The sequence below is a fragment of the Toxorhynchites rutilus genome, chromosome 3 (assembly GCF_029784135.1).
Source record: "Toxorhynchites rutilus septentrionalis strain SRP chromosome 3, ASM2978413v1, whole genome shotgun sequence".
In the NCBI taxonomy this organism is placed as follows: domain Eukaryota; kingdom Metazoa; phylum Arthropoda; class Insecta; order Diptera; family Culicidae; genus Toxorhynchites; species Toxorhynchites rutilus.
Genome location: NC_073746.1, coordinates 331,180,463 through 331,204,352, shown reverse-complemented (window position 1 = coordinate 331,204,352; position 23,890 = coordinate 331,180,463). Strand labels below are relative to the sequence as shown.

The 23,890-nt window shown below is 38.2% G+C and overlaps 1 pseudogene; it reads right to left on the bottom strand.

The window, feature by feature from the left end:
* Positions 1-2,363: 2,363 nt before the first annotated feature.
* LOC129774590 (nascent polypeptide-associated complex subunit alpha-like) lies at positions 2,364-4,064 on the bottom strand (annotated as a pseudogene).
* Between the last annotated feature and the right edge of the window lie 19,826 nt (positions 4,065-23,890).

The window sequence follows — 23,890 nt, the reverse complement described above, 5'->3', positions numbered from 1 at the left end:
GATCTCAATTCGACATCGACGAAGTTTCTGTTTTAAATTTTTTGAAAACATTAAATTATTCAATATGTTCAATTATTTGTTTGTCAGGGGTACCTTCTTGAATGAATTCATAACATGTAGTGTAATGAAAGTTAAGCGATAAAAAAGTATTTCAAAAAGTGAGGCATATCGAATATTTATAAACGCACCCAAGAAAAATATAATGAAAACTCCAATAAGTGTAACAGAACATCTATCACAGAGCAACAAAATTCTACCACACGTTATCACTGTTGTAAGCAATTTCACTTACCTTCAATGTAAGAAGCTTTTCCAAATTCAAATAAACGAGATCACAAAGTAACCAACTCACACCACTCACACGCCTCAGATTAGAGCTGTCTGCCACAGGAATGTAACTCCCGGAAACAACCCTTCCATTTTCACAGATGATTGCACACTGAATGCACCGAACGGAAATCAGAGAAAAGCTCACCGATTTCGATTGCTTTGGATTTGCGTTCATTTGTCGCCGCGGTAAATGGTTTTCACCGCCGAAGAAATAACAACAATAAGGAAGATAAGTCGGACGGCGCATGGTTACCTGGGACGGATGGTTTTGACTGAGCGTCCGATGGACGGACGGACCTTTAGTGAACCATGTAGCGAAATTGACAATTGCGCGGAAAGTGCACATTTATTACATCTCCTTCGATGGCGCTCCAACCAATATGGCCATGTGTTCGTTTCGGAGATGTTGAGATGCTGCTATTTTCATATGGCACGTGCCGCTGCCACCGCATGCAATGTTGTTGATCCTTTCCTTTTTTCGGGGGAGGATGTTGCGATGTGATACATGTGGGTAGTGTCGACAATTCTTATTGGAATGCTCCGATGCATTCAGAGGGGGTTCTTCTTTTTCTGCTTGTCTATTTATTTTCGATTTCGGACCACTCTCCTCATGCAATGATATGGTGTCGGGTACCGCCTACAATAGAAGAAAATGAAACTTGATTAATGCGCTTTTGCGCATTTATGCAGGGCATAGGGCTGAATTGACAGTATATAATATATATGTATGTAATCGCAGTATTTTTTGTAAGAATCGGATGAATCAGGATACTATCCCAATAGATGATTATTAATACTACCCCTCTTCAATGTACCGAAATATGATACCAAGTTGGCTTCAGGTTCTAGTGGAAACGTAAGCATTGTGATTCTTGAAGGTAAGTTTTCAATCTAGTAAGACGCCCGAGTCTTTGATGTTTGACTCGCGGTTGAAGATACTGTCCTACGAGCGGTATGCAAAACATTGCAGATTGTGATTTTCCCTGCAAAATGTGCCTCAAGCACATTTGAGGATATTTAGCACGATTCTTTTTTGTGATGACGAAGAACAACACGTCAAACTGAAATGAGACATCACCTTGGTCTTTTTTGACAACATATAGTTTGAAGATAGTAATTTTTACCGTTGAAATACAATAAGAGAAAGCATAATCGCATAACTGCGACCATTAAGGTATGCGCGAAGCCAATTATAGAGAGGACCGTGGAAACCATGTGGCTTTGAGAGAGTGGTGTAAATAGCTTCGACTCGATGTCGACTTGTATAAAGGTATTGTACGAAATTTGTTGCTATTTAACCCAGCCTCCTCAAAACTAAATTAGTGATTCTCGGTGGTGAGAGACCGTGTGCGCAAGTATAGGAGGGTTGATAACGAGTGAAACCACCCGGACCGGCACAGACTCTAACCAAACGTTGGGTTACAATATGGAATTTGGTGGGGAGGCCAACCGTCGTTCTGGACCTTACAAATATTGTAAGTGAATTGTGTAAAATATTTGTTTGTGCTGTCATTTGAGAAACTTACAGTCCATGTCCACATTTCGTGTTCGACTTAATGTTATTTCTTATATGACAAATAAAGAAAAAGTGTTAGGAGTGTGTAAATAACGGTTGTAAGAAAAGATGACGTATGAGTCCAACATTTTGTTTCAATTGTTTAAAAGCAAATTCATTTATTCATTTATTTATACATTTAAATTTACAATTGCTTGTTTTGTTTGTTCAATTTCTTATTTTTTAATTTTTTTTCTAGCGTGATAAGCGTAAGAATGCACCTTAGTATCTGTATGTGTGTTGCAGTAATAGTAGTAGTTTTATTAGCAATAAAATTAATATTATCCCAAATCATTTGCACATACATCGCCTGCAACAAACTTGTTTCATAATCGTTCCTTATTTTGGCTCGCTTTTCAGAACTAGAGATGTTTCTGTCTGTATATATAATGTTCTATTACTACTAGACGGTATTTGAAGAGGAGAGGGGGGGGGGGGGGGTGCGATCATGAACCATCATTTGAGACGACTTTGAGATTTACATCGTCAACTCCATGATCGCGTTCGCATTCTGCATGACTAGCTAGATGTCTTTATCGTTGAGACCGGTTTCATCCACTTCTTCCTCGTCCTCTTCGGCAATGGGTGCAACTGAGGTGGTAGCTCCTGCGGCTTCTCCAGCAGCCGGGGACGCTTTTGGGGCCTTGAATTTTTCCGTTGCCGCTACCTGGGCCTGCTGAGAGTCTTCAATCTTGGCCTCACCAAAAATGATGTAGGTATCGCTGTGGGGGTTCTTATCAGGGCTTGGAAATATTGAGCTTGTTAAGTAATATTGAAAATATATTTATATCAGTGTAACGCGTTTATTTTGCTTGTCGATGCTGCTGTCATTCATCCGACGGCAAACAAATTTACAACTGTGTTCATTCATATTCATTCTGTGCTATCTGAGCTTTCCTTAAAGCTCGATTCATGAGAATTCATTCATATTTATTCATTAGCATTGAATTGTCAGAAATGTTGTGACTGTTCATTTTCAATATCCCGATATGTGTGTGATTTTCTCATTGAGTCAGTGCCTTGCTCATTCAGTTATTTTTGAAGTTGCTCCGGAAGGGCAACGCAAATCGGTGGTGCAAGCGGAAATGCCAACAAAAGAGGAAGATCTGCATGCACACTCACAGCTAAGGATTGCATAGGCTTGGAGGGCGAGGAGGCATTATGCAGAATCGATCCGGGTAGCGAATGCAAACTTTGTCAGCCAAAGCTGGATGTTGGCAATTTCATCCGCTAATCCTATAGCACAGTTTGATTCGTTTGCCAAAGAAAGCTCTAAATATTCCCATTGCGGTCGTGTCTTGGACACCACCATTTTATGTTCGTCTGTTCGGAATTTGGCTCAAAAACTAAATGTTTAAAATTTGAGTCAAGACAATATTTTTTTACATCGGAATTGGAGTCTATTGAAGCATTTCTGACAAATGGAATTGGAATTGCATATTTACTATGTAAAATGAACGCATTTTAATTGAGACGGAAACCTTGCATGCTTGAACAATTTAATTTCTTGTCACTATTGTGAGCATTCTGTACTTCGTTATCTTCCTCAACGAATTTCTCCGTCTCGTCAGTGTCCGAGAAAGATGCTGATAGTGAATGAACTGGTATATTAATATCAATGAATGACAAAACTAGGGATATTTCCTTTTGCTCACATTCCGTGAACGCAGAACAGAACGAAAGAGAGAATGAACAAAACTGGATGAATCAACTGTGAGGAGCTTGCTGTGGTTGTGAGGTTCGGCGTTGGTTCATTTTCGGTATCCCGAATGCAATGGTATAATGATCAAGTGTGGTCGGAAATTCAGCTGAAAAAATTGATGTGATACAGATATTTCCAAGCACTGGTTCTTATACACATCTGGATTGTTTATCACGAACAGGATATTATTTGATTTGCGAATCGTCACTCGGTTCACGCCTTGCAATGGCTTCAGTCCTAGTTTTGACATAATTTTGCGGGCCTTCTTCTCGCCACGGGACTAGGTCTGGTAAGCCATCTGCTAAGCTGTTCGGATGCTGATCCTGCTTCTTCCATTTCAGGGATGGTGTCCTCCGATTCGGTGTCACTTGGGGCGTCTTCCAATTTAACCTCCGTGTTGTCGGCGAAGGTGTTGGGAGCAACAGATGCGGCGGCAGCCGCGGCGGTACTCTCCGTAATTTCAGTCAATTCTGGCATTCTCACGCTTTGAATGTTTTTGGTTTTAGATGATTGTTAAGCAGCAAAATAAATGTGGTACTAATTATAGCACAAGATGCCGGAATATTTCTTCACTTATTTGGAATTCAAGTTTTTAATTGTCCAGGTGAAGCATGCTACCTTTAATGTTTAGTTCCTAGACGTGACACCAACCGAAACAAATAGATTTAAGTTGTGTTCTATCATTCTTAATTTCGCTGCAATATCGATATGGTGAAAATTCAAGAAAAATCTCCAAAAATCGTAATTTTTACTCCACTGTTAGAATAACCATTTAAATTTCGTTTTTGAATAGTCTAACCTAAACTAATCAAAGGATCATTTCCTATGTTCCAAACTGACCGGGCAATCGGAGGAACACAGGTTTGCTTGCGAGCGGTCGCCGCTTCCGACGGCTTGGATTTAACAAATTCTTAATTCAATAATTACAGAAAATTATTCTTTCTTTGACAAATGAGTTTTTCTGTCAGGTGGTGTTCAACTGATTTTAATCTATCATCAGGATTATTTGCATTTTGAATTAAACATAAAAACCCCTCTTTACATTTGGGTAAATGTCGCATTCGGGTAAATGTTATATTCGGGTAGATGTTACATTTGGTTGATTGAAATTCCATTGAATGTCATTCGGGTACCATCGATGGAGGTGAAGTTGCGTCAAAAATGGAGAAAGTTACTATTAGTAAAATCTTGACAAATATTGCGAATATTTTTGAAAGTTGTGAGCCGTTTAATAGGAGACAACTTCCAATGCATAACACTTAACTGTAGTACAAATAGTTATAATTCATAATTATAATTATAATTCATAATTATAATTAATATTTAATTATAATTAGGAATTATTAAGTAATAATTCAACAAAGTGTGATGTGTAAATAGCCAACAAATAACACCTCAGAAAAAAAATCTCATGCCCAGCATTATACAGAACTACTAAAATTGTAAATATTGGATAGAATTATTCTTTAAATTATTGCCAGATGAGTCATTACTGATTATGAACATCAATTTTTTTTCCATTCGAATTTCAATATTTTCGAAATAATCTCTTATTTACACTGAGTGGAGGTGAGAGTGGGTCAAGCACAAAATTGAATTCCATGCCAAACCTATATAGTGATTGTTCGTTATTCCTATGCAACTGGACAACAATATTCGTTCAATATTCCTATGCAACTGGACAACATCTATGTGATTAGAATCCAATTTTTATTCATATGTGGTATTTCATGTGGCTTCAAATTGGTATATCGATCATATGAATCGGCCCGGTAATTTCAAAGTTAGGAATTTTGTAAAAAGGCATTTATGGAAAAAGGGAAAACTGATTTTTCGGACCATCGGTTAATTTTGAAAAATTATAACTCAATAACACAAAATAACGCATCTCTAAAGTTTGGATATGTTATCTAAAAAAATCTTAGCTTTCAAGAAAAAATATAAAAAAATATAGCGCCCTTGGTCCCGAGACAATGTAAACTATAAAAAAAATACAATCAATGATTACAAGACCAAAATCCAAAATTTCTGCAAGTATAAGAAAGAGACTTATACTATACTAATTGGCTTTAATTTGATATGTCGATTATCTGAATCGGTGCAGTAAATAGTTCAAAAGTTATGAGTTTTTAAAAAAAAAGTAATTTTTGGAAAAAAAATGAGAAAAAAATGTTCTTTCGGACCACCGTAAAATTGAAATGGTCACCTATTTAATTTGATATGTAGATCATCCGAATCGGTACAGTTCAAAAGTTATGAATACAGTTCAAAAGTTATGAATTAAAAAAAAGTCATTTTTGAAAAAAATGGGAAAAAAATCGTTAGTCACAACTTTTTCCCATCTTTCTGGCAATTCACGGATGCGGAAATAATCGGCCGATTCGTCGGCTAACTACGAATCGATCCAATTTTTGACTTCATCAAAATTGGAGAAGTGGTGGTCAACCAGGCCATGTTGCATCGATCGAAAAAGGTAGTAATCGGACGGAGAAATGTCTGGAGAATACGACGGGTGGGATAGGACCTCCCATTTCAGCGTTTTCAAGTGTGTTTTGAGCGGTTTCGCGACATGCGGCCGAGTATTGTTGTGCTGCAAAATAACTTTATCATGTCTTTGTTCGTATTGTGGCCGTTTTTCCTTCAGTGCACGGCTCAAACGCATCAATTGTCGTCGGTAAAAGTCCCCCGTAATGGTTTCATTCAGTTTTAGCAGCTCACAGTACACCACACCCAGCTGGTCCCACCAAATAGACAGCATAACCTTCTGGCCGTGAATATTCCGCGCGGCCCTCGATGTTGATGCATGGCCGGGGTATCCATACGTTGCCCGACGTTTAGGATTGTCGTAATGGACCCACTTTTCATCGCCAGTAACGATGCAGTACGATGCAAAAAACCCTTCCTTTTATGCCATTGGAGCAGTTGCGAACACTTGAAAAAACGGCGTTCGACGTCTCGTGGTTTCAATTCATAAGGCACCCAATGTCCTATCTTTCGGATCATTCCCATTGCTTTTAAACGATCGGATAAAGTTTGCTGAGCTACTACAAGTGTATCTCCAATTCTTCATCTCCAAACTCTCTCGGCGGTCAGGAACGTTCTTCGTCTTCCAAGTCAAAATTAACACTTTTAAACCATGCAAACCATGTCTGACACGTTCGCTCATTTGGAGCATGGTCACCATAAACTTCCATCAAAATGCGATGACACCGCAGCTTTTTTCTTCATATTGAAGTAATAAAGTAACACTCCCCGCAAACACACTCTCGTTGGTACGAAATTCGACATATTCGGAGTGGCAAAGAACTATGTTGTTTACGCTTCAACTTTTAGACATATACTGAAAAAGACGCGCAATGACAATAGCTTCCCAACGAATGTCTGGCAATTTGATTCACTGGAATAATAATCAAGTTACGCCATCTGTAGCAAAAACCGAAGAAACTTACCGGTACACCTAATAGGTAAATACAAACCCGAATAATTTATTTAGAATGAAAAATATCTTTTCAACCGAGTTCGTAGACTATGCATATGACTTCATAGCAACTTTACGTAGCTTATCAAGCGTTGACAGTTCTCCACTTTATGAATTGTTACTTAATTATGATATATTTTTTCATTACAACCATTACATTTTTGTGTGAAAAAGAACAAGAAGATATTTATCTAGTGCAATGTAAATAAACATGACCTTGTAACTGTGTAGACTTCCATTATATCTCAATAAAGTATAATATTATTACTACAGTGTATACATTTCGACGGTGTTGATGGTATCCACGTAGAGCAAGGATACCATCAACATTATCGAATCAATAATAACTATGCCAATCAATGATACTAGCGCTAACATTATGCTTCAAAATTGGACTTATAATTTTAATACTGATTTCAATACAGATTTTCTGAGAAAAAAAACTAGAATTTAAAAACTTTTTTAGACCAAAAACCCAGATTTTATTATGGCAACCCTGCCGCACGACAAAACCACCAAGCAACGAACAATACCCAAGAAGCATTGTGAATCAGGCCATGTTGTAAAGATATTAAGCCAAAATAAGTATATAAATAAATAAATTATATTGCTGTGTTCGTCTCCACCCAAATTAGAATGATAGAATAATTTGGAGAATATTAATGAGTGAAAATCGAAAAAAACTGATTATGTCTTGCAGAGAAAAGTTTATCTAATTGGAGTTTTTTTATGTTTAAGTTATGTTTCTATTAAGTTGTTCGCAATTTTGTTCCGTTTTGCAATTATCGAAGCTTTAAAATAATAAGCGATTCAGTAATAAATAAATAATCTAAAATTAATTATTTGAGCACTTTGAGAATCAACATCATCAACAATTGAAAAGGACTGAACTCCTTTATGGAACATCTGAATTGAGTAGTTTATCAGAGTCAACTAGACAGGCGAGTGAAAGCACCACTTTTCTTTGGTTAGAAAAACAGCACACTTTTGGCACCGTACTAGTTGATATGTGGACCTAGAAAACGTATCCTCCAACTGAAAATTAACGCAAATTAGTGAATTTTCATTTAAACGATAAATGAGAGATAAAATTAGAGCTTGGTAATGTAATATTCAACATTTGCCCGGGAAGGTCCGTATATGAATTTTCAAATACATGAAATGGATTTTATTGTCTCTGGTATCAAGATGATTGTAGCTTAATCTATTCATGTTTGTTTTATGTAGATGTATGCCATCGCAGACGCGGTTCCATGTTCTACATTTCATGTTATTTGTCCCAAATTGGCATGTTTTCCATTCTGATTGGAACAAGTTATGACTGTTCAATTACACCTTACACCGTACCAATCGATGTATGGAAGCGTCGAAATTCGTCATGTGTTTCATAAATTTTCTTGCGTCCTCCAGCGCCATCTCCAAACCATGTCAGAATCTCTCGTTGAAAGCGATCATTTTGAACTGACATTTACCGAAACATGTCAACGTCATCCCATCAATATTATGCTGCACTTAACCTGTAACCTTGTTGACATTTGAATTCCACTCTTCCCTAATTGCCCCTATTAGCGTGTCCTCCTGGGTTCTCCCTTCCCGTGCAAATCGTCGCAAATACATCAACACCGTCATCACGTTTCGAGATACACCGTGAGAGATGGATCACTTTCTCTCCAATCAGATTCGATTTGCATAAAGTGAGGGATGGTATGTCTGCCACCGGACGTCCAGGACCACAACCAGTATCAGCAGCACTTGATGCAATTTCCGTGTTATTTTTTCGTGTGAAAAACTGTGCTGCATAATTAAATGAATTATTGTGTGGATATAAGCTGTCAACTGTGCGAACTGACACTTTACCGTCTGTCTAAAATGCTCTGCATAAATAATGGCACTCGTTCGACTTTCGACTTCCGTAGAATCAGAATCCAGTGGAAAACGATTACCGATGCGACCGACCATTTACGGAGTCAAATTTGCACTTATTATAACTGGCAGCATCAGATACCTGGTACTACCTCCCCGATGCTCCCGATGTCATCTGTTGCACATCGAGATTGGAACGAGATTCAATAGAAGGGAATTCCACTCCGAGACGAACCACTCTCCACCAGATTTCCTCACACCGTTTGTAATTTATAAAACATTCACGGAAACGTCACTTGTCGCAAATGGTAACCATCAGCATACAACGGAATGCATTGTCGGGACCAATTGCCACACCGCCACTAGGTTTTTGCTTAGTTCAAGTTGAAGCATATTTCACTCACTTCAAAGCTCTCAGTTTCCCGCCTTGAGTGGGCACATCCGAACAGCCGACTCGAATAAATGATTAATAATTTAACCCTTCCGCATTAGTTCCGAGCGCGACGTGGAAAATTCTACCATCAATCAACCGCGTTGTTTTAGTTTACTTCCTCATCCGCATATCCAGGTGAATCCCTTCTATTATCATTCAAATATCTCAGCTTCCTTGTTGCTACACGTCTGGTCTGGCATATCATTTAGTTTTTTTCTTCATGTTTCCATTCCATCTAGTTTCTACTCGTCTGTTTACATTTATTTCGGGTAGGTCCCTCTACCCGTGCCTTCGGATGCAATGTCAACCGGGGCGTAAAAAAGGGTGGAATGCCCTATATCGGTGTAACCTTCGGGGTGAAGCGTACACCTTTTCCATTCACTTCCGAACGCGCCGCCGAGACCCCTTATTATAGCGAGTTGTCTGAGGAGCAGATTTATTCCGCTGTAGCGGAATTGGAGGGTCCGATCTGAAAAGGCCCGATCGTTTGTCGTATGGTACCTAGACTGGAAATATTCGTTGGGACGCACAAAGATCCGGTGGGATATCGTTCTCTTACATCCTATGTTTTTTTTTTTTTACTAATTTTGTACTGTTGTTGAATAGGTTCCTGAAACCGGATTGTGTGGAACTAGTTCGGATTAGAATTTATAACTCGCCCTGCGGCGTGTAGTGCGGCAGCTGTTATTGTTCTTAATTGTGTATTTCTGGGATACACTCAGGATGCGATTGTGCTGAAATTAGGATATGCTTTTGTAGTGTACTTGAAAAGGCTTTTCAGGATTTTTTCAATGTTGTTTGTAGTCTAACTTCAGAGTGCGGAATAACTAGTGATTATACGTTTGAAATAAACTGCAATGTGAGTGGAAAATATGCTTCTCTAAATTCAAAAAAATATTCTTAGAGTAAATCTTCGTAGTATTTAACCTACTTTAGCAGTTTCCCCTGTCATTTTACTCTTCGAAACCTCAATTGACATTTGGTTGAAAATGTAGACTTTTGCAATGCGGATAGAGCGGCAAGCGGCAGGTTGAAGTTGGAGATTTTGCGTCCAGATATTGGATAGAATACGTCTACAGAGTTCCCGTGGCCCAATGGTTAGCGTCACACATTATCATGCCGGGGGTTCGGCTTTGATGCCCGTTCTGGCCAGGGGATTTTTCGTCGAAGAAATTTCTTCCGACTTGCACTTATGGTCACACGTATTCTAGAGTTTGCCACTCCAGAATACATTCAAGGCGTGTTATTCGGCATAGAAATCTCAACTAAGTACTACTAATAAAACTGACGCAAGTGATACCTACGTTGAGAAGGGCAGCAGCAACTTCGACAGATGGTCCGGAGGCAAGCCAAATCTGCATCACCTGAAGATGTTTGGGTCTCACGCAATGTAGCATGTGCCGAAAGAGAAGCGGAAAAAGTGACCCCAAGGTAAGAAAAACTATCTTCATCGGCTATTGTGAGGATACCAAACAATGATGACGAAGAAATCGGAGAGGTTTAATATATTCTTTTTTCATTTTGACGTAGGACTACGTCTTTGATTTCTATATAGGGGGGTCACTCTATGAAAATGTAACGAAAAATTGAGATATTTCAAATGCATATTACGCAAAATCGTTGGATATATGTCGTATTATATACCATTAGAGAGGAAATTTATCCAGCATTTATCGTAATACAAACAGTGAAGATAGTGATACAAGTAAATCATTTAGTTAATAAAGTTGGTATGTTTTATTTCTAGATTTTAATCGCTGTTTGCGGTGTGGGTGAAGAGCAACAAACATGTTTGCATACAATTCGGGCTTTAGACTCCATAGTTGTGATGGACAAACCGTTCACGCACTGTACGAAATAACTAGTTCGTCAAAAATATTGATTGAATAAACGGTCGATCTTTTTTGAAGAACTTTAACTCGTCATACGAACTGATTGCGAGTGAACTATTTGTTACAGTTACCCGAACGACATTCACCCGAATTCCAATCACCCGAATGTAACAAACACCCGAATGCGACACATACCCGAATGGAACATCTACCCGCATGTAACATTTACCCGAATGTAACATTTACCCAAGTGCATCATTTACCCTAATGTACTTTTTACAGCTATATTTAAATAGAGGTTATTTTTATATTTAACTCTGACAAATATATCATATTTGTCATATTAAAATGATCACATTTATACATTAACTGGTATCCAAAAACTCGTATATTTCGAGTTACAATTTTTTATTAATTAAATTATAAATTTTGTATAAATGATGGGCTTTCAAATTCGATTATAAATATTATCCAGTCATTTGAAACACGTAAACCATGCACGTATAGAAAAGCTGTCTATTTTAATCAGTCGCCATAAAATTCGTAGAATGAGATATTGAAATATGATAAAAAAAAACAATAAAAAGACAGATAATGCGTTGAAAGGAGATAACAGTATTATGACGCAGCGAGATTCTAGAGCAGTTACGAGAAACAAGATCACTCGAATACCTTTTGTCCGGATAGAAAATTTACCCGAATGAGAAAGAAGGAAATATTTTAAAAAGCATTTTAATCTTGATAGTTGTTCTGAAACATCTACTTTTTCTGATATAAACGCGATGGATTTTGAGTAATGCAATTTTTTTCCACTTATTTGATATTGTGTTGTGCATAAATTACATAACGCTGAAAAGAGGAAAGAAGGTCGATGTCGTGTTGCTTGCTATGTGTTTGGTATACGACTTGCGTTACGTGAGAGAAAGTGGACAAAAATCCGTACTTTTAGCGTTACATGATTTATACACGGCGCCTTAGTTCAGAAGCGGCGCTTCAGAATTTGGCCGCTCAAAATTTCCGATTTTTCCATGAGTACAGTAGAAAATCTGGAAAATATATTTTCAATTAAAAGTTTACGGAAGAATATAAGAAAAAACATTCTTCTGCCTTACTGATGAACTTTCGAACTTTCCACTGAATTCCTCCCATCCCCTCCCATATTTTTCGGCTTCACAGTGACATTGTCAACCATATTTTCTCACCACTTTTCCATATCAGATGGTGTTTTGATTGCCACAGATCTCCAATTTACGCTTGACAATTGTCCAATATTTTTCGATGGGATCTGACCAACATGGTGAATTTGGTCCATCAAAACACATCCGTTATACTTGATCAGAACATAGTCGAACATTTTTCTTGTACAGTTTTTGGCAACAACATAGGTGTCAATTTGAGATGATTCCTGGCATGGTTTCGATCAAAATCCTTTTTTTTATCCCTTTTGTTTATTTTAGGCTGATTAGCATTTTAGCTGTAATAGAGCCGAATTTTAATCGTGTACATGTCACATATTTATCATATCTATAATTAGCACATTACACAGTTGCCATTTTTCGGCGTTAGAGTATTCCCTTCTATACCATTGCAAATGGTACACATTTACACAGTAGCCATTTAGGCGAAAGAGTTTTCTATCTGTTCTTCCATTATCCACAGTTAAGACTGGACAGCGGAGACAGTCGTTGATCCATTGTTGAGTTATTTATAGAACAGCAGCCCGATGTTTCTTGCAGAGCAGAGCAGTTGTATGGATGAATCGATCTTATTTCGACCGTGGATCGATCTCCATCGCTGATGATTGTTGTTGCGTGGACGTAGTTATTCTGTAACAACACAAAGATGGTCAATGGGGGCCCTGAGTTTTGAACTCACGATCGATCGCTTACTAAGCGAACGCGCAACCAATGTGGCTACGGAGACCTCCATATCATAAAAATCCTTCTCGCATACAGATTCATCGAACTGTACTGTGCACCGCAGTGAACCTGTTCGCCAAATCACGTCCGTAGATCCCAGGATTATTTCGGACTACCCTGATGATCTTCACTCGTAGTTTCCGATCATATGTTTCACTGCTACTGGTTTGTCAGTAGCCATCCAGCGTGATCCAGTTGATTTTGGAAATTTTTGGTTTTTAACGTAAGTGTGCGGAATTATTTCTCGTCTCGTTTCATCTTCGATAATTTTTCAAGGTGTGAATCCTGATGAAATTTTTACCTCAAAGTGAGTGCAGATTAAAACGCTGTCATAAGTTTCTTGGTACGACAACTAGAGGTGCTGCAGTAACTGCTGCAGGACGCTTGTCGAGGGTTATTATTTCGAGAATCCCAAGGAACAAAGATCATTGGTAAGTCCAGGTGAATCACTATGGATGGAAAACGATTCTTTGCTTGAAAAAATACCAGAATATTAGGAAAAGGTGGAAAGTACCAATTAATATCACTCCAGGCTCCATCAGATACAGTCATTGACTCTACCCGATTGTTAACATCGATAGGACATCCGCCAGCTGAGTAGCGTTCTACTTTAATGAAAATTCAGGAAAATTACTTTGGTTCATTTTTTTTTGTCGTGTAATCACAGCACGCTTTGTTTACATGTCTAGAATCGAAATGCAAGTCATTTACTCGTGGTCATAAAGTTGTTTTCGAAATGTCGCGGATTGATTAGGAAACTAAAAAGAAAATAATGCACAATTGGTGCACCGAAAAGGGTGTCACATACCATAAAATAGCAAAAAAAATCAATGTTTGTCCAGCAAGTGTTAAACAAATCGTTGCAAAGTTCGGTAATGAGTATGCTTCTGAGGATCTCAGCAGAAGTGGACGAAATCCCGGACCAGGTGGTCCCGAATTGGACCAAAAAGTTGTAATGTTCAGACGAACAGGTCTTAAGCAGCATATATTGGGATCTTGCATGCATCTATTCGTGATTTGGCCAAGAGGTTCAAAACCAGTGTTGGGATGATTCAGCGCATTAAATAGAGACATTGTCTAAAGACCTATAAAAAACAAAAAGTGGCCAAATAATCACCCGAGCAGTAAGATCGCGTTAAAACACGAGCTCGAAATCTATATGAGCGTATTTTGAACAATCCCAACCGGTGCATTCTCATGAATGACGAAGGATATGTCGAAGAAGATTTCAGAACGCTACCGGGACCTCAATTTTATACCAAATAGATTGGAGAGAAGTACCATTATCGGATACGACTGTAGCGATGGAAAAATTCGATCAGAAAATGCTCGTCTGGCAAGCCATTTGCACGTGGTGCCTGTGATAGTCAACTTTTTCACAAAAGCGACTTGGCACAATGGTCGGAAAACAACATAATGTTCGTTGAAAAAGACCTCAACCCACCTGACTGTCCCCAGCTGCGGACAATTGAACGTTACTGGGCAATTGTCAAGGCCTAGTTCAAGAAGGAAGGTACAGTGTCTAAAAATATGTCAGTGTTCAAGAAGAATTGTTCTGTAGCGTCCAGAAAGTGCACAAAGATTACTGTGTAGAATTTGATGAGTGGAGTTAAGTTCTAAGGTTCTTTAATTAAGTTCACTTTTGTAAACACTTTCTGAGTGTTTTCAGTTCTATTTTGTTGTTTGAAAGTTTAATACTACAGTGGGACCTCAATTATCCGCGAGCGGATGATCCGCGGTACGGGTTATCCGCGAATACTAGTTCCATAGTAATTCTATAGAACTTCCAGAAATTTGTTAGTGAGAGGTAGGATCTTTTGTTTCGGCCATGACATTCACATTATCTGATCACTGGTGTACACGACCTTACAGATTAACGCTTAACGATTTCTGTATTGATAAAACATAATTTTTATGCTGGAATATCTTTATGTCGTGTTTACACCTCATTTTCAGTCGTTTATCGCGTTATCCGCGATTTTCGTTATTCGCGGATAATCGGGGTTCTATTGTACTTTTCGATGCACTGCTTATACGCCTTCTACAATTTTGCTCTGTATTTTATAAAATTTCGCAGGCCAATCAAAGAGAGCAACTACGAAGTCTATCAGTTTTCAGTTTACAGTCTATCTAAGTTTAAATTATTGATGAAATATTGCGTCTGGTTTTTCAGATTGTTTTTCATATATATTATCCACAGCATAAATAACAGTTCGGCTGAAAAGTTTATAAGGTAACACAGTAAAACTATTTTTTTTGCAAAATACAATTTTATGATTCAACATAATTGCCTTCGAGGGCGATACAGCGATTATAGCGATCTTGCAACTTTTCGGTACCATTTTTATAGTACTCTTTCATTTTTTTTTTTCAAAATAGGTTTCTGTTTCGGTAATCTGTTCATCATCGGTCTTGAATTTCTTGCCAGCGAGCATTCTCTTCAGGTCTGCGAACAGAAAATAGTCACTGGGGGCCAGATCTGGAGAATACGGTGGATGCGAAAGCAATTCGAAGCCCAATTCATGTAATTTTGCCATCGTTTTCATTGATTTGTGATTTTTCCATTTTTTTACGATAACAAATAGGTGCTGCACTCTGAATGCTGTAACTCACGAACCAATCGACCGATTGCTGTCAAATTTTGACACGTATCCATTTAAAGATGATGCTTTGTGATAGTCAAGTAGATTTTTGCAAGAGGCGTCAACCTTATGAACTTTTCAGTTGAACTGTTAGTTTATAGGTAGTGTTCAATTAGAGATATGAATGATGAAAATTCTAGTAGGCACAAATTTTTCTTGAGCTAGAAAGTTTGTCATTCTGATTGAGAAGTAATTTGTTCATATTTTGCAAAATAGTCTCGGTGTAAAACACACCAATGTGAAAAATAAATTCAAAGATTTAATGAATGACATTGGGAATGTGTCCTCAATAGGAAAGCATACCTTAATTCACCATTCGATATGTCACAAATTCGTTAAAATAGCTCGTGTTGTTGGATAATGCTATTAAAATATCATATTCCAATAGTCACAGTCATGTAGTGCAACACAGAAAATTGAGTTTTGTATAATTTACTTTAATTCTTCGTATTTTGACTCTAATAGAACGAAGGAAATCTTTTCTATTTGAATAATTAATAGTGAGTTTTATTATGGTGTTCGGGGACATGAATAATCAATTACCTTCGTGCTACAGCAGTTACTTCAGAACATTTTTACCGGTGTTATTGATCTGGCCTTGGTTTTTTACACCGGAATTTGAAATCCATTAAAAAACGCTGCAGCTTGTCATTGTTTACTTTTGGACGCCACATTTCCTGACGTTAACACTTTTATCACATTTCACCTTTTTTCATGAAGAACCCTTTAAAATACACGCAGTTTCGTTAGAAAAACACTTCGATCAACGCCAAGCAAAAACGGAATCAGTTGTCAAGCTAATTTAGTGACCACAGTGATATCGGAAAATAATTTGTCCACCATTATTATTACACAACGCTCTTCACGGACGCCATCTTCGCTCTCCCACGCGCGTTTGTTTGCTGTCGAGATACTACGCATGAGGTTGGCCGCTGTCCGCCCACTGCCTTCTCCGCTTTCTCTCTCTTTCTCTCTAACCTCTACTATAGATAAAACTATTTTATAGGCAGACTTGTTTTTGCTAGGTGTTTAATATGTCATTCATTGCGATTGTGGGGATAATCGAAAAAAAATGTTTACATTACTTCATTCTTCCATCAATGCTATTGAAGTCATCCGCCGGTTTGAAGCCAAGAAAAAAGATGCTGTTGTGTGGGGACAACTTTCACTCTCTTGCTCTTTGAGATTTTTTATTCTCCCGACACCGCTCACAGTAGTGGGTTGGTGGTGGGTGGTACGGATGGATTCTGGCAGTTCCGTTTCCCGCAGTACACACACGCCACTTCGATAATCTCGTCAAACTTTTGCACGCACTTCGGGGCCACCACACACAATCGTGGAAAGCTAGCTAGCAAGCACACCGATCGGAAGGAGATGCGCACGCACTACTGCTTCTAACCGAACTGAATTCTGTGAAGGGGTGCGAATTTCTCGACGTAAAATCATCTCCTCTTGTTTCGCGTTCTCTCTCGCTTTTTTGGAAAGGTGGAAAGGGGAAAAAAACGTAAAGGAAAACGGGCTGCAGCCGTATTACGCACCTTATGAAAAATGAGTTTTAAACTTTGGGCGCTTTTTTACTCTCTCCCTGTATTTATGTGATGCCTATTATTATTGTTATTGCTGCTGTCCTGGCGTTTTAAGCGCTCATTAGGGGAGAAGGGGTTTCCTCTCTTACTCATGTAGGAAATCCTTCGACATTAGTTGGGAGATTTGTGCATCGTTTTTGTGTGACCACAGTCGTGGAATGGTAGAGCTGTTCTGGACAGAAGTATACGCAATGTTGGCATAGTGAGAAAATGTCCCGATTTGGTTGGCTTGAAAGTAAATTCCCTGAATATGTTTCAGTTCGAAGGTCTATTTGAGAGACAAACGTAAATTTTTATGATTTATGTAATGTTATGTGCAATTTAGTGATAATTCTTTATTCGCCAAATTGTTTGAGCTGAACCTGCGAAATAGCTCAAAGAACCCACGGTATGGTTGATGAGCAAACCTTGCAAGTTCTGGTGATTAGTATTTTGAATAGTTGTTAGTTTTTTTTTGTTTCATATAGGCTTTAAACTTTGCTGTTCAGATTTAAATAGTGAATTATGATGCCGGCCATGTCTTCACAGTTACCTTGGGAAGGGAAGAGTGTTAGTGTGACATTCATGGCCATAGTGATCGCCTCTATAGTGTGGCGCAAGATGTTCATAAGTCACTCATAAGATAGACATAAAACAAATAGATTTCGATATCTTGAAAATTGGGCTCACATTTCAGAAGAATCGGACAACAGTTGACCTGTACAAATCTAGGCCAGCGAATATTGACAGAAGACACCCGAAGAAACATCAAAAATCTGAGAATCGCCCTAAATACAACATTCACTAGTAAAACAGATAACGTGGAACCTTAACATTAGAACTACCGACAGTTTTTATATACCTGTTGCTACCAAACCGATAATTTTGAACAGTGTGATATTTAGTTGTCAAAATACAAAAAAAATCAAAGGAAATAACTGTATTTATAAAAAGTTGTAACATTATTACAAAATATTAAATAAAATTTCAAGACAAAACAAAATAATGAACAAATGTGAACAAATGATAAAACTGATCATTTTGACCGGTTCTACTGTTTGTGAATTTAAATTAAGGGTTACAGGATTACATCTAATTTCAATTAACAGTTCGGCTAGAAAGTTTATAAGGTAACACAATAAAACTATTTTTTTTTGCAAAATTCAATTTTATTATTCAACATAATTGCCTTCGAGGGCGATACAGCGATTATAGCGATCTTGCAACTTGATACCATTTTTATAGTACTCTTTCGGTTTTTCCTCAAAATAGGCCTCAGTTTCGGTAATCACTTCATCATCGGTTTTAATTTTTTTTGCCAGCGAGCATTCTCTCCAGGTCTGCGAACAGAAAATAGTCGCTGGGGCCAGATCTGGAGAATGCGGTGGATGCGGAAGCAATACGAAGCCCAATTCATGCAATTTTGCCATCCTTTTCATTGATTTGTGATTTTACCATTTTTTTCACAATAACAAAAGTTGCTTCACTCTCAATGCTGTAACTCACGAACCAATCGACCGATTACTGTCAAATGTTGTGGGTAGCAGTGATCGTAACGTAACAAAATTCCATGTTTATTCCTAAATAAGTTTACGGCCTCCTATATGCTTTATGACCTATATGCTGGAGCAGCTAGCTTCGATTCTGGGATCGAATGTGTAGTTCCTCATTTACTTTCTGACCGAGTAACTCATTCTGCAGGGTCGCTATCCCTAACGCTCACTGACCACTACTCGACATCAGTTGGGAGCTGAGGGGAATTCTATCAAAGGTTACACACACTTACACAATGGTTACAGTGCTCAACCAGTTCCTAACCTCTTTTCAAAGACTACGATAGTCCCTCTTTCTGCTGAACTGAATGGGGCAAGCCTTAATAACCTTTTTTGAGTTCGATGACGGAAAAATATCAATCTTTAAAAGAAGATTTATTCAAAGGAACATATGTTATTAATTTTATTCTAAGTGTTTTGTTTGTGTTTAAATGTTATATTTTCTCCATAATTTTCTATTGACTTCTTCATCTTCTAACCCTATCTGTGACGTCACATTTTTCTTTTGGTACTTGCGCAATTTTTAGCTTTGTGGTTCCGGCGTGATTTCCTCGTTGAAAGCGGTGACTTTGGATCATCCACGTCTTTACGTTGATCGGTGATGGTTTTCTCTATCCTTCTGCCTAGTACTACACTACACGTAGAATGAGAAAAGGTCCACTGTGCAGACCTGTATAGTCCAGGTTAGAATGGAACCAAGAAACCAATCACCAATCAATCAGGTTGCTATCGTTAACTTCTTATTTCTCAGATGAGTATAGAACACAAAACACATAAATTTCCACATATATTAATCAATTTCAAATTATACACGACGCGCACTACTACACCCGATCACAGTTCTAGGCAGAAAACCCGGATATCGCAATCCGCCGAGTCTTTTCGCCTCTCAGTCAGGATGAACAGGAAAAATCTAACTCCGACAGTCGGGTTTTGACCGTTTTGACCGATCTGCTATTGGTTGAGAACCCTGCTCATTAAGTATTCCCCTTTATTCCGCGCGGCGAGTGAGGTGAGATGGCTCAAGTCACTGCATTCCCGTAGGCGAATGGCGTGACTGTAGTTTGTCACTAAGTGAGATTTGAAGTCGTGTCCTCATATGTTATCGATTCGGATATCAAAAATAAGTTGAAAAGTAATGTGGCTTCCACAATGAAGCGAGAAACTTTGCTATATCACGTCACTCGCCGCGTAGAATAAGGGGAATTGTGTAGAACATACGAGAGCTACGAGAAACAATAGCTCAAACCAGTTTAGCTTTTCATAGCCAATGAGCAGGGGGCTGATATGCCGAAGAATTTGTGTTTATTCGCAGTATAGCGTGTAGGGTGTTTATAGTGTATATTTGTTACGTGTTTATTTAGATATGAAATCTAACGGTTACCAAAGAGGTGCGTTTCCTGAGCCAAGATGATAAAGCAAGCGTTTTAATGAGTTTAACAGCAGCCAGTAAGCAAACACCGATAGATGCATCTCGAACAGGGTTACCATATCTACATAATCATCTGTATTTCTACAGAATTTTTAGGAATTTTTAAACCGAGAATTTTTAGGTACAGATTACAATTTTTTGTGTTCTTAAAGAATTCACAGTTTTTGTAAAACAACGTTGCCATAATTGAGGTTAATGATATTTTTTTTCCATCTCACCTATTTAATTTATTTTTTTTATGTTTCAAATATGACTTATTTCAAGAAGAAATGTAACCTTTCAACGTTAAGGTGTAATTTAAGTGACTAATTCATATACAGTGGGGTAAAAATCGTGATTTTTGAAGATTTTGCTTGAATTGAATTAATTATATCGATATTGCAGCCAAATTAAGATATATAGAAGTTGGGTGTCAAAGAACAAATTATAGAGCGGTTAGAGAGCTTCATTGATTGATAGAAACAATCCAGTTTAATAAAAAAAATCAGGATGACATTAATAATAATACATTGACAATTACTAACTTTTAAGTTTTTCACTTCCAAAATGTTAATTTAGATGTTCCACTACTATATCCTGTATCAAATTTTCTCATCTTTCAAATGAAAGCAACAGAATCGTCTTCCGTAGCGTACTTTGTAATGTAGAGCCAGTTCGAGGCAACAGAGTCCGAAACAAAAAAAAGTTCTATAATTCTGTCATTGTTGAAATTCGAACATATGCGTAGAAGGATTTTTTCCATCAAATATGATCGTCTATCACCCTCTGAGAGAATCTGGATAATCTGGAATAAGTGACTTAAAGGGATGAATCAAAAATCAAATTCCTCTTTTATATTCAAAAAAAAGAAAAGAAAAATACATGCTGATGGAAGACAATGCGGCCTCTGTTTATCAAAGATGGCCTCTTCTTCATGAGTGCCACCTTCAAGCGGTCCAGTTGTTGGCAGTACAGGTACAGGCAGTCCGCGCTGTAGTGGAGAGAAAAATCGGAAAATTTCCGGAAAACTGAAGGAAGGTCGGGGAATCCGAAAATTGAATTCCCCTTTGTTCGAAAATTACTTCATGATAAGCGTTGTTAGTCCAATCGATGTTTGCGCTATCGGAGTTGATCTTTGTTTGAATTTTCAGGCAAATATTTAGGTATTTCTATATCTTCTATCTTCATAAATAAAAATGGAAGGCCAAATGTGATGCTAAGCGTAAAACCCGAGGAAGGAATGGTCCGATTTGAGCCGTAAATTTTGTTGTATTCGTCTATGCCCGTAGTTCAATGTTATGGTGAGAAAAAGTTTTGGAATTTTTGAAAAGCTTTGCGAGAAAGTTTGAAAAAAAAAACAAATTCTCCATAGTTCCACTATGACATTGTTGTTAGTCCAATAAAACTCAATTTATATCAGTTCATGTTCCTCTCAGCCATATGGGTTGAAAGCACAGATCCCAACTGATGTCCGCATTGCTTTTCCGTCTATGTTGGTTCATAACTCTATGAACTTGTCGAAAGTTCTTCCGATGTCACTATTTGCATATAAGGAACTTCCGTAAGAACATTTGATTTCAACCTGGGCAGATATCGATTTTTTTCTGTTGAATGAACGTTAGCGTTACGTGACATAGGGGGGAGGGGGGTTTGCCTTGCGTTACTTTTTGTTACATAGGAGGGGGGAGCCCATTTTTAGCGCTACGTAATTTGTGCACGACGTCTAATGCGAAATAATTAGCAAAAAGACTCAAAGTTATACAAAAACTTACAATTCAAACGCGCAAATAAAAAGCACAATGGTTCTGCGACGTTGGATAGTTCTTGGCAAAAAACCAAGAAGATTGTAGTCCTCAGATAAATCGCGATTCAGAGTTCAAGCTCAGTCGAAGATAATTTCCCCAAAGCATCCCAATTGTATCTTGCTTCAAACAACCATCCTTTAATACAACCACGTTTTTATAAAATGAAATAGTTCTATCGATATATATTTATTGTTGTGAACGAACTTCTATGATTCGCATACCAACTAAAGCAAAATTTTCTAGGATTTGTTTGATATGTTCTGCAAAACGTAGTCCAAAAAAGGTGTACATTGGCGAGCATTTGATGCATTCCCATTTCCAATACATTTGTTCTGTGCATCTATGCACGCACTTACCTATGCCGTCAAAAAATGAGCAACTAATACAGGGGCGAAGCACAATTTATGTATCACAGCAAATCAGTCGCGCGTGAATCGGTCACTCAAAATACAAATGCTGAGAATAAGCACGGCAACAAGTGAACAGATACTGTGGAGAGAAGAAATATTGCAATTTAAGCTACAGATGCTCCGCAACGAGCCCAAGTGTTGTAACGAGCCCAAGTTTAAAGCATTACGATTTCGATAGTGTTGTATCGTTCATGATTCATCAGTAACCCAGCTAGTGACCAGACGGCAGCGGTCCTCGAGACTTTCCAAATGGTCTTTCTCAAGGCCATGAGTTAGTTTTGGTTTTCTAAATTGATCTATATAAAGGCTGGAGGTGGCAGAACTGCATGGGAGCTCCAGAGTATAGTCACACATTGAATTTCATGTTTATGTTAATGAGAACCCCTCCTACATGTTTTTCGATAATATTTGAACCATCCTATGAAGACTGATCAAAAGGGGAAAAGCGAAACAAATACCGAAAGTCATAAATGATTCCGCTAGCGAATGTCATTTTTGCGGCTTCGATATTAAGCATTTTAAGTTCAATTTGAAAATTTAATTCACCGATGGTTATATTCCAGTATGTAAGTTAAAATCAAAATGATGTGGATGAATGTTACCCTTTTTTTATGCGTTCACATTAACATTTAGTGATGAGACTACTTGTACATCGTCAATCATAGTAACACATGAGTTTTCAAACAAAATGTGACAACGCGAAAACAGTAAAGCAACTGAACCTCATAATTTATGTGCACTGGGAGCTCCATCCCGTTGCGAAGAAAGTCGATATCGTCAAGTACTTTGAGTCCGTCGGATACGCCCGTTCCGGTATCTCTAATATCCTTACACCTTTGGAGAAGAATGAGAGCATTGAACGGAGGCCTGGTTCCGGTCGTCCGACGGTGCTACGCGATTGTAAACTGCAGTTAAAGCTAAAGCAGAAAACGGAGGGAAAGGTGGCTACATCGTTCCTGGATTTGGGCCAGGAGATTGGAGCAACGGGTCAGATAGTGAAAAAATACCTGGCGGAGATGGATCATGCGGAAACGTAAGTCATGACCGGTCGTGTCGGAATAGATGTGACCTAAAAACAAAGACTGAAAGTGATGGAGAATTAAAATTTTCCGGCGAAGCGGAACGTCGCTTTCGTCGTATGTTCTGACATGAAGTACATCTTCCCCACCAAGTTCCCGAAGAACGTGCTGCTGTGGATAACCATAAGCGAAAAGGGGATGTCAAAGCCGTTCTCCCACCGTTCGGGACTTGCGGTAAACGAGGAGATTTACAGCATAAAGTACCTGCCGGAAGTTGCCTTCTTCATTCACAAATATCAAACGACGATGCGGTGTTTTGACCGGACCTGGCCTCAGTGTCAAAAAAGAGCTATAATTTAGTTGATATAAACAT